Below are 14,675 nucleotides of genomic sequence, written 5' to 3' on the forward strand. Positions count from 1 at the left end.
GGGTGAACTGGGTGTGGAGGCACACGTGGGACAGAGCTGGGACAGCCTGGCAGGCAGAGCCACGCTCCCTGTGCTGTGTTTGAAGGGCATCAGTGACTGCAGCACTGGCTGGGAGCTGCTCCAGGAACCCGGCTGGGGAAGGCTGCTGGTGACCAGCTGCTAACCTGGTGTGCACTGCAGCCTGCTGTCCCATTTATTGGCAGTTCAAACGTGCTGTCTGTGCTCCAAATGGAGTGTTTACAGCATTGACATGAACAGCTGTCCTAGTCAGGCAGATCATAACAAATGAGAGCCGTGGCTGGAATGTTATTTTGCTGCAAGGGACCAATACATCTTATTACTAAACAGTGGAGGTCGTGATGGATGGTGATGAGTCAGTTTGCTGTCTTGCTTGATGATCGTGCTGAAAAATAAACATAAAGCCAAAGATGTTTCCAGGGAGCTGGGCAAGGCCTTGCATTGTACCTGGGAAGAGACAACACCGAGGTGCTCTGGTGTCTTATCTGTAACACATCAGGCTGTTGGTTGTGCTGCCTCCTCTCAGGGAAGGATGTGTTAGCTGGGAAAGAAAATTTGGGGAAGAAAGAGGAGGAGCTGCTGGTCAAAAGCTTCTTCTTCCATGGGAACACAGAGGTCTTGTCCTGGGTAATGTGTGATTATAGGACAGTGTGGGCCAAACTGAGCTGTTTTGATGCAGCCTGAAGCAGGGCTGTTATTGTGGGAGCTTAGAGCTCAAATTCAGGGCAAGAGGGGATTGGGAACAAGGTACTACAGGAGGCCATGGAGGAAAATTATTATTTCTGTGGGGAAAAGGTCCTCCTGAGGGCCTGGCATGTCATCCTGCTGCTTCAAGTGACTTGTGTGAGGGACAGTAAGCACAGCCTCTCTGAGCAGAAAGCTGGAGCACACGAAATGCTTGTTTAAAGCCAGCACAAGATTGGTGGGAACACGTTTGATGGGGAGGAGGTGAGTGAGCCTGATCAGCCACCTCTGCATCTGTACAGCTGCAGCAGCAAAGCTCAAACCTGTGCAGGAATGTCACCTACAGCTGCACCACTGCTGCAGCACCCACAGGTTCTTGGTGCAGCTCCCTCAGAGCTGCAGATGGAGGAGTGTGGGCTGGCTGAGGATGCTGTGACTCACTGATCCCTCCCTCACCTTCACCCACGCACCCTTCCCCTCCTGCTGTTAGAGCAGACAGTGCAAGGACTGCTGGGTTTTCTCATCTGCTCTCATTCACCCTAAGGGTGTTTTCTTTTAAATGGGGACTTTGACATGATCAGAGTGTCATGTGCTGTGATTTCACAGCAGAATAAATGCATTCAGGGCACAAGTGGGACATGCAGAACAGCCCCATGGCAGGCAGAGTCTCCTCTGTTTGGGCAGAGCAGTGAGGGCTGGTGTGTGATCTAGGGAATTTATAAATTTAAACAGATTATCATTTGCTGTGTTATCAAGCGTGTTAAAAACAGATAGTCCTTCACCATACAAAAACGGGACCTTGCCCATTTGTTTTAGACTGATAAGCAGAAACCAGTGCTCAAAAACTAAAAAAACTGGATTTGTAGTTTAGACTATGCCCAGGAGCCTTAGAGGACAGTGAGAGACCAAAAGGGCCTGCACAGAAACCAGGTTCATCCAGGGGACACCTGAGGAAGACTCTCCTACTTCATCCAGGGACCCCTGCCCTGCAGACCAACAAAAAGCTGATTAACATATGAATTGAGAGTGGGTAGGGACAGGTTCTGAATATGGATAGGTGATGTTGAAACTCTCCTAAATATGTACAAGCGTGGAGGTCCCTGAGCCTCTGAGGGAAATTTCTGGGCCAATGCCTTGGAAGGATCTACCATGGGCTTGGGAAAGCTTGGAAGCAGCTTAGGGTGAGCAGAAAGGCTTCCCCCATGGTGCTCTACAATATTATATTAATCTACCTCAATTTGCTTTCCCCACTGGTCCGTGGGTTTGCTCTTTGGGTCAGTCAAACCCTGATTTCTTTGGATTTGTATTTTTGTCGATAAATATTGATATTTGAAAATTTCAGTCATGTTGCCTGGTTACTATGGATAGAGCAATTATATGGACTCGACTTCTGTGGGTGGTTGTGTGAGCAATTCCCAAGCAGCTGTCTGGGGTAGGAGGGAAATTTGGGACCTGTGGGATGGCATGAGACATCAAAAGTACAGATCCAGCAGGAGTGAGAGACTGAAACAGGAGTTAGGTGGTGAAATACTTAACTTCTGTGGACCTGTGTACATAATATTACATGAAATAATCTGAAGTAGTCTCTGCACTCCTGCACTCGTAATAGATAGGAAAAGTTAGTCTCTAATAGCTCCATATCAGCAAAGAAAGCACAAAGTGGTCCCAGGACACAGACTTTGACAATCATTTCCTATAAATGCTTTGGCCAGTGAGTCTGTCACTCAAATATTTGCTTAGAGATGGGTTCTTAGCTCAGTCTGTGCCTGGCTGAGTCCTTGCCAAGGAGGGGTGAGGATGATGGAAGAGGTGACCTGGGCTGATGCTGGTTTCTGCACTCAGAGGAATTTTGCTTCTGAAAAATGCAAATGTGGTTGGAACCAATTTTGTTCAAGAATGTGAACAGACACTCAGAGGACCTTTTTTCCATCTCTCTGTGACTTCTTCTCTAATTGCTAGGATGAATGCATAAACCCTTGTACTGAAGTGTTCACAAGAGTCAGTTTACTCATTTTCCTCTTTTTCTTGGCATAAAAAGTTGTCTTATTGAGCAGGTTTAATGTTTGCTCACCAAGAGACATGGATTATAAAGCGTTAGAAATAACTTGCATCTGGAAAAGCCAATTAATAAAACAAAAATTCTGATGTCATATTCTCATAAATTAAGAATTTACAGATAATTTACGGTGCTCATGTCATTAGGCAAATGGACTTTAAATTGATTTCAAATTAGTGGGTTAATGATTTCCCTCAGGTACCTTTTCAAGGGGCAACTTATGCAAGGTGTTTTTTCAGGAAAAGGGTAGGAGTACTCTTGTGTCTGTAATTGTGGCAGTAATTGGAGTGGTGATCACATTCAAGTGCAGTATTGATCTGCAAAAATAGTGCTGACTGTCCCCATCACTGTAGCAAAGGGGGGTAGCAAAGGCCCTGGGAAGGACTGCAGCCTTTGCATATTTCCTGTAGCATAACTTTCTTTTGGTACACATTAATTCTCTTTTGAAATGTCCCATTTTTCTGCAGTAGAAGCATTTCTTGGGACCTGTCTGCCAGGTGATCATGCCCTCTCCTCTTCCCTGGGGTCTCCTAACATTGGACTGAAGGCTTCCCTTGGCTACTCCTGTTCCTTTCCCAGCCCCATTTTCAGCATGTGATTGTTGCATTGCATTTCCCACACCCAAGCAAATGATTCTATATATGGAAAAGAATTTTGGTTTACTTCTGAATTTAAAAGGAAAATGGACTGGGATCTTCTGTGACACACCCTGACTGGCTCAGTGCCACCACAGCAGCACCTCTTGGACCTTCTAGCTGCTCCCCAGAAATGCAGCTAGTTTCTATTGGGCAGCAAGCCAAATTATCCCTCCTTGATCATTGTACACCTAGAAAAGAGCACAGAGGTGCTCAGGGCTTTTTGGGGTGTCTTAGCCAGAGGTTTCTCTGCCCTGTGCCCGGCTTTTGTTTTGTTTCTGTATTGTTTGTTGTTTTCACATTTATTAAAACCTTTGCTTTACAAAGCACACCAGATCAGCTGTCTCTCAGATATTATTCTAAGCCATTCTGAGAAGTGCTGGACACCCTCAGAGCTTGATACATCTTCGTGGGGCTCATAACACGCTGGCCTCATGCAAGATTGCATCATGTGCTTTGATGGGAAAAAAGGGATTTTGTACAAGAGAGGCTGAGCCCTGTTTGGACAGAGGAAACCTGGAGTCACCACTGCAGCCAGCTGGAGCTGAGGAGCCTCTCCACGAGGCTGGTCAGTATTGAAAAATATCAATACCTTCTGAGGGTCCAGCCTTGTGGAGAAATGGTTTAATAAATAGTGAAATGGCTTCTCTGGACATGCTTTGTAAAATGAAAGGTTTTAATAATGACAAAAATAATAAACATTATAAAACAAAGAAATACAAGGCGAACACAGTGTAGAAGATGCTCTCACACTGGCTAAGGCATTCCAAAAAAGCTCCTAAGTTCTTTTGTGCTCTTTGTTAAATACTGAATGACTTAGGTGGGCTATTTGGCACTTTGCCCAATGAGATTGGCAACAGGCTTTGAGGTGCACTTCCAAAGCCCAATCAGTGCTTCTGTACTGGCACTGAACTAATCACAATGAGAAGGCTGTAGAAAATTCTACTTTAACTTCCTTATATGTTTCAGGGTAAGCTGAAACTCTTTCCCTTATACAGAAACATTTGTTTGTGTGTAAAAATGCACTACTGCAGGTCAGAGCTTCCTCCTCACCACAAGAGCATCACTTCTGCTCCTAGCTTGGTGATACCCTCACTCATGCAACTGTTTGTAGAGACATTAGCACACATCTTTCTTATTAATGCTGGGGCTGGGGAAAAGGGCTGCAGCTCCATGTGCTGCTGTTCCATGTGCCTCCTTGCTTGGTACTTTGAAGGAGAAAAAAACCAACCCAAACCCCTCCCTTGCTGTTATCCTGTGTGGCTGTAGAGGAACCAGACTGATTTTTTTTTTCCCTGTACATGGAAACTGGTATGGGTGACTTTTTCCTCCCTGCATTGGAAACTCCCTGGCTCACAAGGATTTGGCAGGTTATTTTCATCCATCAGCTGCAGCAGATCCCCTTGGGGATGGGCCTGGGAGCACCTGACTCAGAAGGGCTGATTACACACCCTGTTCCCCTGTTAAGGTGGTGGCAGCTCTCCTCCATGAAGAATAACAGCCTCTCATTTTTCCAGCAATCCCCAAAGCCAGCAGTGTGCCTTATTCAGGCTCCTTCACAGCAATGCAATTACCTCTGCATGAAAGCTGCCCGTGCTTTAACAGCATTGCAAATTACACTCATAAATTCAGAGTGCAGCTAATTGTTGTTTTATGGAGTAGATGTTCTTTTTGGGGAAAAAAAAATTAATCTGTAAACACTCTGATGCCCTGCTGAGCAGAGGGCTATTTATCTTGGGTGAGGAATAGCCCTCCAGAGCAATGTAAGGTGGATCAGACTTTTCAAGGGCACTCACATTCCCCTGATGTGGTTCTGGGCAAGTGTGATCTGCAAGAGGTTTGTTGTTTTTTTAATGTGGGGTTTCACCTGCTGCTGGAGTAATATTCCTTGTGATTACAGTGTTATTGCTTTTTCTGGAGACTCATCTGGCCTGGCTGAGATCAGGGCTCCCCTGTGCCGCCCACTGCCCTTGTGAAGGGGAAGGATGCACTTGGTTTGAAGGATTACCCTCAAAGTGGATGTGACTGGCAGGGGACAGAGGCATCCAGCTCATTCTGCAGGGGAGGTGAGATGCTGGGCAGGCTCTGCTTTGTTTACCAAGACACTTGTGTGGCATTTGTCACCATTAGGAGGTGCCATGAGGAGGTGTCTGCTCTTCATCTATCTTGAGATTGATGGGACAGCCAGAAATGAGCTGCTCTGGAGACTTGGCCCAGAGCCCTGATCTTCAGTGGCCTCATCCTGCACGTGGGCAAACTGGTGGTGAAGCAGCTCCCTCATTTCCTTGGGAATTGTCCAGGCTTCCACTGCTGGAATGATCCTAGCTGGATTCCAGCTCCTCACATTTAAATTCTAACACTTGTGGGCCAGCCAAAACCTGCCAGTTCTTGTGGTGACAGTCCCACTCTCAGACACTCCACCCCTATCCTGCCTGTACCATGTTCTGCATGCAAATTTGGCCTTTTAAAAGGCCAGTTGCTGAGCCCTTCTCTCTATTCCTAATTGGACCTTCTATACTCATCTCTCTTCATCTGTGGAAATGTTATGAGGGTGAGTTTTCAGCCTCTTTTTCTTATGATAGTTTATTGTATTTAAAGTTTGGTTTCAGTGTGTACCGACTTGGCAGGATATAAGATTTGCCAGGAGGCAGAGAGTGGGAGGCTTTATAAATAAAAAACCTGCATCTATTCCATTCCTCTTCACAAGCAGGGGCTGATCCTCACTGCACCAGGACAAACCTGGAAAGATTTTCACTGAAATTTAGGGGAGCAACAGCGAGGTGTGGGTGTAGCAGAGATGAGAATGGGGGCATGTAAATTGTCAAGGTTGTGGCTCCTGGGGCTCTAAAGAGCCAGTGTGTGTATTTTAATAACTGTAACCTTCACAGCAAGCACAGTTTCTGCTGAATGTGCAGAATGTAAACCTGCAATACAATATCTGGAAAGATTGTTTATGGTAGATCTTGAACCACTGCTTGGACTGGGCTTTGCTTTGCCTCAGGAGGCTGTGAGGAAGCTTTTGAAGATGATGTGCTAATGTAGAATTCCGCAAATAACAGCTTTATAAAGGTCCTTGTTTGGTAAGGTAAGAGATATCTCCATAAACAACACTTTCACTGGTCAGACCTACGTAAGAGGATGTCCTTATGCTGAACTGTGACACTGCAATTACAAGTAATAACTGTGCTTTGAGCTTTGCAAATGCTCTTTATAATCAAAATACTTTTGTCCCTTCATTGTAGTGCTGAGGTGAAGCATGTAAGGACAGGGAAGTTTCTCCTTTTAGAGCACAGAGGCAGCTCTGGGAGCTGAAAGCTGTCTGTTGCCCAGCTCCAGAACAGGACTTGGATGCTGTGAGGAGCTTTGGTTTTACTGCCAAGGTTGGCACATGTCTGGTGCTACAGTGAATGTTGCTGCACAGCTGGTCCAAGGTCTGATACCTCGCCAAGTGGGACCTGGTGGGAATCAGACTTTGAGCACATAATCTGCTTTATCACCAGGGGAACTCCTACTGTAACACTGCTTAAAGGGGAAAAGTGAGCACAAACATTTTAAACACAAGGGTTGAGCCAGGCTTTCATGTAAGCAATGTGCCTTTCCCCTTCAGTGTGTGGAGAGCCCGCTGGGCTGGCAGCTCTGGAGGAGCTGTGGTGGGGAGGAGTCCCCAGGAGGTGCAGCCCTGTCTCACTGCTGCTGCTGGGGTCTGATCCAGCTTCAGGAGAAGCAGGAGCAAAGAGGGATGAGAACCACAGAGAGCAGAGGGGTGATTTCTGAACGTGGGCCTGGCTCTGCTGCTGCAGTACCTGGGGCATGACCTCCTGTGGGAGGGGCTGAGCTGGAGCAGCTCAGTTCTGCTGCAGGATCAAGGATTTCTCTGCTGCAGGATCAAGGGTTTTTCTACTGCAGCAAGGTGAGGCTGCCCAGCTCTCTGAGCCCCAGGAGTGCTGCTCCAGCACAGCCCACGACTGGGAGGAGGGATGGGCTCCTCCTCTGAAGGTCTGGAAGCTGTTTGTGCAGAAACCCAGGCAGGAATAGCCAAGGAGTCCAGGGAAGCAACAGCCTTGAATAAAATCCAGAGATGAGAGTGAGGAGGGGGCCAAGGGCAGAGGGTTATAAATGAGACAACCAGGGCGGGTCTTGAGGTCAGGGTCCAATAAGGACAGGGGAAAAGTGGTGCAAAGGGGTAAATATAAACTGAGGGGACTAACGGGGTCACAGGGATAGAACACTGTGGCAAAACATTCCCAAACATTCTGTTCCCAAACCTTCCATACCCAAATTGTTTCTTCCCAGATCATCCTCTCCCAAATTATCCCCACACAAAGCATCCCTTCCCAAAGCAGACTCTCCCAAATCCTGTCTACCCAAACCATCCCTTCCCAGATATCCTCCACCTTGATCATCCCCACTCAAATCATCCCTTCCCAAACCCTCTGTACCCAAAACTTCCCTTCCTGAATCATCCTCACCCAAATCATTCCTACCCAAACATCCCCTTCCCAAACCCTCCTTTCCCAAATTATCCCCACCCAGATCTTCTTTTCCCGAACCACCCCTACCCAACCACACCAGCCCAAATCAGCCCCTCCCAAACCTTCCTTTCCCAAAGCCTCCCTACACAAACAATTCTTTCCCAAATCCTCCACCCAAATCATCCCTTCCCCCACCTCCCCACTGAAACATTCCATTCCCAAACACTCCTTTTGCAAATTATCCCCACCCAAATCATCCCTTCCCAAACATTCCATTCTTATCTCAAGGAGAGATGTTCTTTGTCAAAGTATTTAATCCCTGAGGCTGTGCAGATAAACCTACACACCTGGAAAGAGACAACCAAGAAGGAGGATGTGGATAGCCAGGGAGAGAGGAGGAGACTGAAGAGGGAGCAAAGGGAGAGGGAGGGAGGTTAGGAGGGAGTAAGTTGTGTCACATTTTTCATTTGTGTTACTTTTCCTATTCCTCCTAGATGTTGTGAGCTGGAACAGAGTCAGCAGAAATTTGGTCTCTCAGCAGAAACATCAGGAGCTGGTGTACAGGAATTTAGCCATGTGGTGTTTTTATTATTTTATTTTACAGTGCACTGACTGGGGTTCAGCTTGGAACAGCTTTTCTGAGACACTGCAGGGCAGCAGCAGTGGCATTACCCAGAGTGCAGGGGAGCTGTGCTGGGATCAGCTGTGTGCCTCTCCCTGGCTTTACAAGCCTATTGCAGGGATTTTGCTTTGTGAAGAGCTGTGTAGTTAAATCCTCTTCAGCTCTTTTATGGCTGGCACTGCTCATGCAAGTTACTTTCTCTTCTGGTAGCTCTGGTCCTTGTGTTCCACAAGAGGAATGCCCACAGCTTCACAGGGTGCTGAGGGCCAAGGCAGCTGCTTTTGCTGATTATTCTGAGGGCAATTGGCTTGCAGGATGAAATGGTTGGCACTTACCAGAGTGCCAGCAGCAGTGGCAGTGGTCTGGATCTGAGCTGGGAGAGCTGATCTCCAGGTCCTGGCAGCTCCAGGGGCTGTGTGCTAGGTAGGTATTGGGAGGAAACCTTTTGAGGCTCCTCAGCCACGCTCACTCCTTCCTGACCTGTAGCAGGAGCAGGATGTTTTGTAAGGTAGAGCTATCCCAAACGGGGCCTCAGACCAGGCCTTGGACCTGGGCCTGCTAGGCCTTAAATGTTTAACCTACGTAGGTCTAGATAAGCTTGTGGTGCCATAGAAGCTGGGTTAAGGTATATCTATCCACAGAATACACTGAAACTCTGTAGCTGCCTTAACTCTAGATTGTTTGCATATTTCTTTACTCTCACTGCCTATCAGAATGTACCTGTTCTTGTAAACCATTCTGTCTGTATTTAACTCGACATCTCAAGGAATAAAGAGGAGAAAGTGTGATATAACCATGTTGGCTGGACCCTCGTTCTTTAGTCCCCGATCTTTATCTGCTCCCAACTCCACTGACCCAAGGTGAGGGTAACTGAGAGCAGCACTTCTGTCCAGTGGCTCTTAGCAGGGCATGCAGGGCACCCTGTGCCTTCCACCAGGAGAGGTTTGGAGCTTGAGATGTGTAGCCAGAATTAAATGCAAATTATGAGGATATAGATTTAAATGAATTAGTTCATTTATAAAATCAACTTCTTCAGGCTACTTAGCTTTTTGATGTCTCACCAGTACTTAATTGTCTTAACTTGGTCTTAATAGAATTATTAGGTTTTATATCTCTGTAGGTCTTGATTTATTTCTCTGCTCTCAATCTGTTGGCCTGTGGCAACGTTTCTGCTCAGCTTTGCTTTGTAGGGGGGGCAAAAGTTATCAGACCAGCAAGTTTGTTCTGCATTAGTAAAGGGATTAGTAAAATCTTAACCAAATTATCTGTTTTGTGATGTGGGTTAAGCAGAGCTATGGCAATACTTACCACACTGGATGCACTGGATGTTATCTTGATGTGTTGATTATTCTTCTTTCCCATCTTGGGATCACCTCTGTCCCTAAATACTACATATCTGAGTCTGAGGAAAAAAACATTCTTCAAGCATACCTGCGAAATGAAGTTTTGACCCCAAGTTGATGACAGGAGGGTGGAGTGAGGCAGGAAGATAAGTATTTTATGTTTCAGAATTTGTGTTTTTCTGAAACGCTTAAGTATGTTTTAGAACAAAGTCTTTACTTTTGTTCTGTTTGATACAAACCACGATTTTCTGGGCTTGAACCAAGAGGAAATTTCACTTTTCACATCTTTCTTGGTCAATTACTAACTCAGTGAAAACAAAGAAATGAACTCACTGAATCAAGTCCTTCCCCAGGCTGCCTGAGTTTTGGCTGAGAAAGGAGAGACTGGCCCTGTGTCCTTGGGGATCCTGGAGTTTTTAAAGAAGAGGGTGGCCAGCAGCAGACGGGGGAAGGCATCTTCATATCCCAATGAATTTAGCTCACAATAACAGCTGCACTCAGTGACAGCTCTGTCTGCAGCTGATAAGTAAAAGACCAAGCTCAGAGCTGCAGGTCAGGAAACAGCAGCTGACATTACCATAGAAGCCCTGATAACATAATCCTCTAATAATACCAATATAATACCAGCAGCTGAGGCCAGGGGAGGGAGGGGGCAGCCAGGAAACCTGGTCCTGCATCTGGTGTGGATTGAGATGAGAGAGGACAGTGAGTGCCCAGGTACACACTGCAGGTGAGGGTGGGTCTCTCTGAGCACAGGGCTTTGCTGGGGAGGATGCAATGCCTCAATGATTTTTTAATTACTGCTGGTTTTAACTTTTTCCCCACTCCAAAGGATTTGTGCTCCTATTCGTGCCCTGAACTAACACTGCAGATGCCTGCTGGGAGAGGAGGAATCCCCTTTGGAGCTGGAGATCTTCATACTTGGAGATCTTGGGATGAGAGGGCTGTGGTGAGCCTCTGCAGAGGAGGGCTGTGTCCTCAGGCATTGCAGCTTTTCAGAAGTGGGGAGTTTGTGCAGAGCATTGAAAATAATGCAAAAAGTGTAGCTTGGCTCTTACTGGATGTGCTGTCCCCTTGCCCCCACTTCAGAAAATATTGCCCTCCAAATTCAATCCTGTAGCCCATTATTCATGAGGTCATTACTGTTTAATTTAATCACCAAATGTCAGCTGAATCCCATTTATTCTGCCAGCTCACTAGAGATTTACCTATTTATTTTACATTTCAAATGAATTGCTCATTATTCTGTCATTCTGCGATTTTATTCTGTAATTTATTTTGTGGGCCCTGACAAGTTGAAAATGAGCCCTGGCTCTCTCCAGTCTCGCATGTTAATTGTCAGGCCCATGGCTCAACTGTTTTCTTGCAGGACCAAGGGACCTGACCCTGTATTTGGGGAGGGAGGGGGGCCAGGCTTTTAAATCCCACAGCTGCTGGTGGTGATTCAACTGTGACAAGAAGGAAACATTTTTTTCTTTTCTTTCCTCCCTACCACACCTCTTGGGTCAATGTCAAAGGATGAGTTATCCTGTGCAACTTGCCCCTGGAATACATGACAGCAAATCAGAGATGTGTGGTGGCCCTGATGGGGTGTGGGGTTGTGGGTGAAGTCCTGAGAGAAAGGCTATAAAAAGAAAAGAGAGAAAACAATATTTGGGGTATAAATCCCAATCCTCTTTTAGTGAGGTTAGGGTGAAATGGTCCTCAGTGAGGGATGGTGTAGCACTGCACTAGGTAAATGTTTTCTATATAAGGAAAAGGGATTTAGTTCCACTCTAGGACTTTTTAAGGGAAAAATGCTAGAAGTTTCTATGCTCTCTTGATTGCAATTGGCTCGGTGCTAAGACAAAAAACACTGATAAGTCTCTTTACTTGTTCAGAAACGTAGCTATTCCCTATTGGGCTGTTTGCTAAAAAACCCACCCAAATCATTCAATACTTAAGGGAGAGCACTGAGGCTTCTCACATATCCAGGATGTTGTAGCAGGTGTGTGGGACCTGTCCCTACACTGGGAGCAGCTTTGTTCTTTGGATTATTATTTTCTTCTTTCATTTAAACCTTTTTTGCTTTTTCAAGACACACTCAATCATGCCATTTCTAATTATTTTAAGCCATTTTCTGTGAGGTGCCAGACACCTTCAGAAGCATTGAACCCTCGCAGAGCTAAATACACATGGTGAAAATTCAGTATAATAGTCCTTACATCAGCCATTTCTAGCTGGAGATCTCTCTTCTTTGCTCCTGTTTTTGGCTAGTGTTGGTGCTGGAGATGACAGACCAGGTCCCAGGTCCTGTGGTGCCCTTCACCTGGATGAGGTCTGGTTTTCTCTGGTAGGTGCAGGGATCCTGTAGGGCTGAGCTCCCAGGTGAGCTCCTTGCAGACAGCTTGTGCTTGTGTGTTTGATGTGTGCCACGATTGCTGTGCACAGTCTGAGCCCCGTCCAGCGTCTTCCACTTTCCTTTTGCAGAAGGCACAGTATCACAAAAAACAAATTTGCTGTCAGGAGTAGTTCTTTATGTGCCAGTTGAGCAATATCTGCTTTTTCTCAGTTGCTCTGTGAGCTGCTGGGGCCTGTGGGCCCTGCAATTCATCCCATTGCCATCCAGCTGAAGAGCAGCTCTTCTTCTTTCCCTCTTGTTAAGGAACTTCACAAAAGGCCAAAGACACTGGCATGCACTAGAAAGAGCAGGAGGAGGAATTCAGAGGATATGAAGGGGTACTTCAATCTCCAGGCTCATTTCTTGGTGGAATATAAATTCAGCATCATCTCAGCTCAATTGGAACAAATAGCTGAAAAAAAAGGTAAAAATCCATTCTGTTTGTCTTTGATACTTTCCCTGTTGCTGACACAAATCCCCAGCACCTCACTGATTTTCTGCTCTGCCCAGCCTGAGATCAGCAGTGTGACATTGCTGCTCTGCTGGGCTCAGTTACTGCCTGCTGCTCCTAGAGAACTTCCCTGGCTGCTTGTGAGAGCTGGATGAGGTGAACCTGTTTGGCTCTTCGTGGTATTCTCCCACCCTGCTCAGCCTGGGCAATCAGGGACACATTTTGGAGTCAAGAGCAGGGGCTGAAACAGGGTCTTTTAGACATGGCTGGCTCTGAGCAATTGTAAAAGCACCTGAAATATGTGTGACTTGCTCAGGTGCTGTTGCCTGGGTTTCCTCCCTCTTCCTGTGGTATGGTTTGACCTTCTGTGCCTTCCCTGGGGAGGAAGGCTCCAGCTGATGGGCAGGGAATGGCCTGGCTTGCCCTTGCTCAGTGCAGGGAGGAATGGGCTGGCCAAGTGCTCAGCACTTGCTCTTGTGAGCAATGGCTGGGGAATTGTCTACCCAGATGTCTGGCATGTTTATTTCTGGATACTTGAGTACTCTTGACTTGGCCCTAACTGATTTTGTGTCCCAGCATTTTTCTTAATTGGGTTCTCTGATTCCTCTGTGTTGGTGCTTAACTGGAGTTTAATTGGGAAAAACAGTGGTACACATCCTGCTAGAGCAAATGGATCATCTGCCTATCTCCTCCCTGCTCCTGGCAGGCTCAGGGAAGAAGCACAGTTAAATTTTGGCCTGTGCTCCCCTTTCAAGGTTATGGGCTCCTCTGCCTCCTCCTCTGCTGCTCTGCTGATGCCAGGGAGGATTTCTGAGTCTCTGGAGTGGTCCCAGTCCTGGGCAGGGTGGCTGTGCTGAGAAATGTGATGTGATGGGCTCTGCCCCAGGCCCCTGCAGCGGGGCTCTTTGGGGTGTTGGATCATCAGGAGGTGTCTGCTGGAGGCCCTGCCTGGTTGGATCCTGGCAGAAGAAAGGCTCTGGAGCACTGCTGAGCACTCCTGGCTCTGCCTCCAGCCGCATATGGGATGATGAATAGAGGTTATTGCTGCAAATGCTCCTTCCACCCATTTACAAGCAGTTAATGGTAGAGAGATGCAGTAACAATCCCTCAGACTGGCTCCAGAGCACTGTATGGCAGTGTCCCTGCCAAACAGCATCTCCTCATTTGTCTGGGAGAGCAGTGAAGGGGGGGAGGAAACCACGAGGAGAAGCCTGAGCTCCTGAGTGTCCTCCAAAGGTGGGTGTAAGCCTGACTGACACAGGTGTGGGGGTTCTGTGTGGCCAGGGAATGCAGGTCTGTCACTGACAGGGCTGCAGGGATTTGTTTTCAGCCCATTTCCCCAGAGCTCAGTGCTCCCAGACAGTTCAGGGAAGGTGAGGAGCAAATTTTGCTCGATTCTGTAACCCAGGTAGGGTTGGGGTGGCTGTTTGATGTTGCAGAGCTCTGTGTACCCCTCAACTGTAAAAATTCTGCTCCCTTTGAAGCTCCATTAGCAGTCCCATTATTGAGAGTACTGAGTAGAAAATAAGAGCCCCTCCAACATCTTCCCTGCTGGTAACATTTTGTGAAAAGCTTCTTTCCTTTAAAAAGGAGCAAAGAGCCTCGTTTTACTGTCAATAGAAGATGCATTTCTCTGGTGAGCGGCATAAAATAAATCTATTTAAATACAGGTGATTTGGTGCAAAGGAATTGATTTTGCTGTCATAGTATGTTGGATAGCAGCAATTTCTTTTCTTACTTTACTTTTTTTTTAAACAAAATACTTCTGTGGGGCAGGTCCTCAGTTTGTTCCTGTGCACAGCTATACGGATGTTTCCCTCCATGTTTCTGCAGATGATCTCAGGGGGTTGTTGCTTTGCTCCTGATAGGTCTTGTTTTCCTGTCCCATTTAGCATGAGAAATCAGATAAGGTTAAACCTTTGGGTTGAGATAAGAACAGTTTAATAATTGAAATACGGCAAAATACCATAATAATTCATGTGAAAAGAAAAAAAAAATACTAAGAGAGAGAGAA

The sequence above is a fragment of the Prinia subflava genome, chromosome 21 (genome assembly GCF_021018805.1).
Source record: "Prinia subflava isolate CZ2003 ecotype Zambia chromosome 21, Cam_Psub_1.2, whole genome shotgun sequence".
NCBI lineage: Eukaryota > Metazoa > Chordata > Aves > Passeriformes > Cisticolidae > Prinia > Prinia subflava.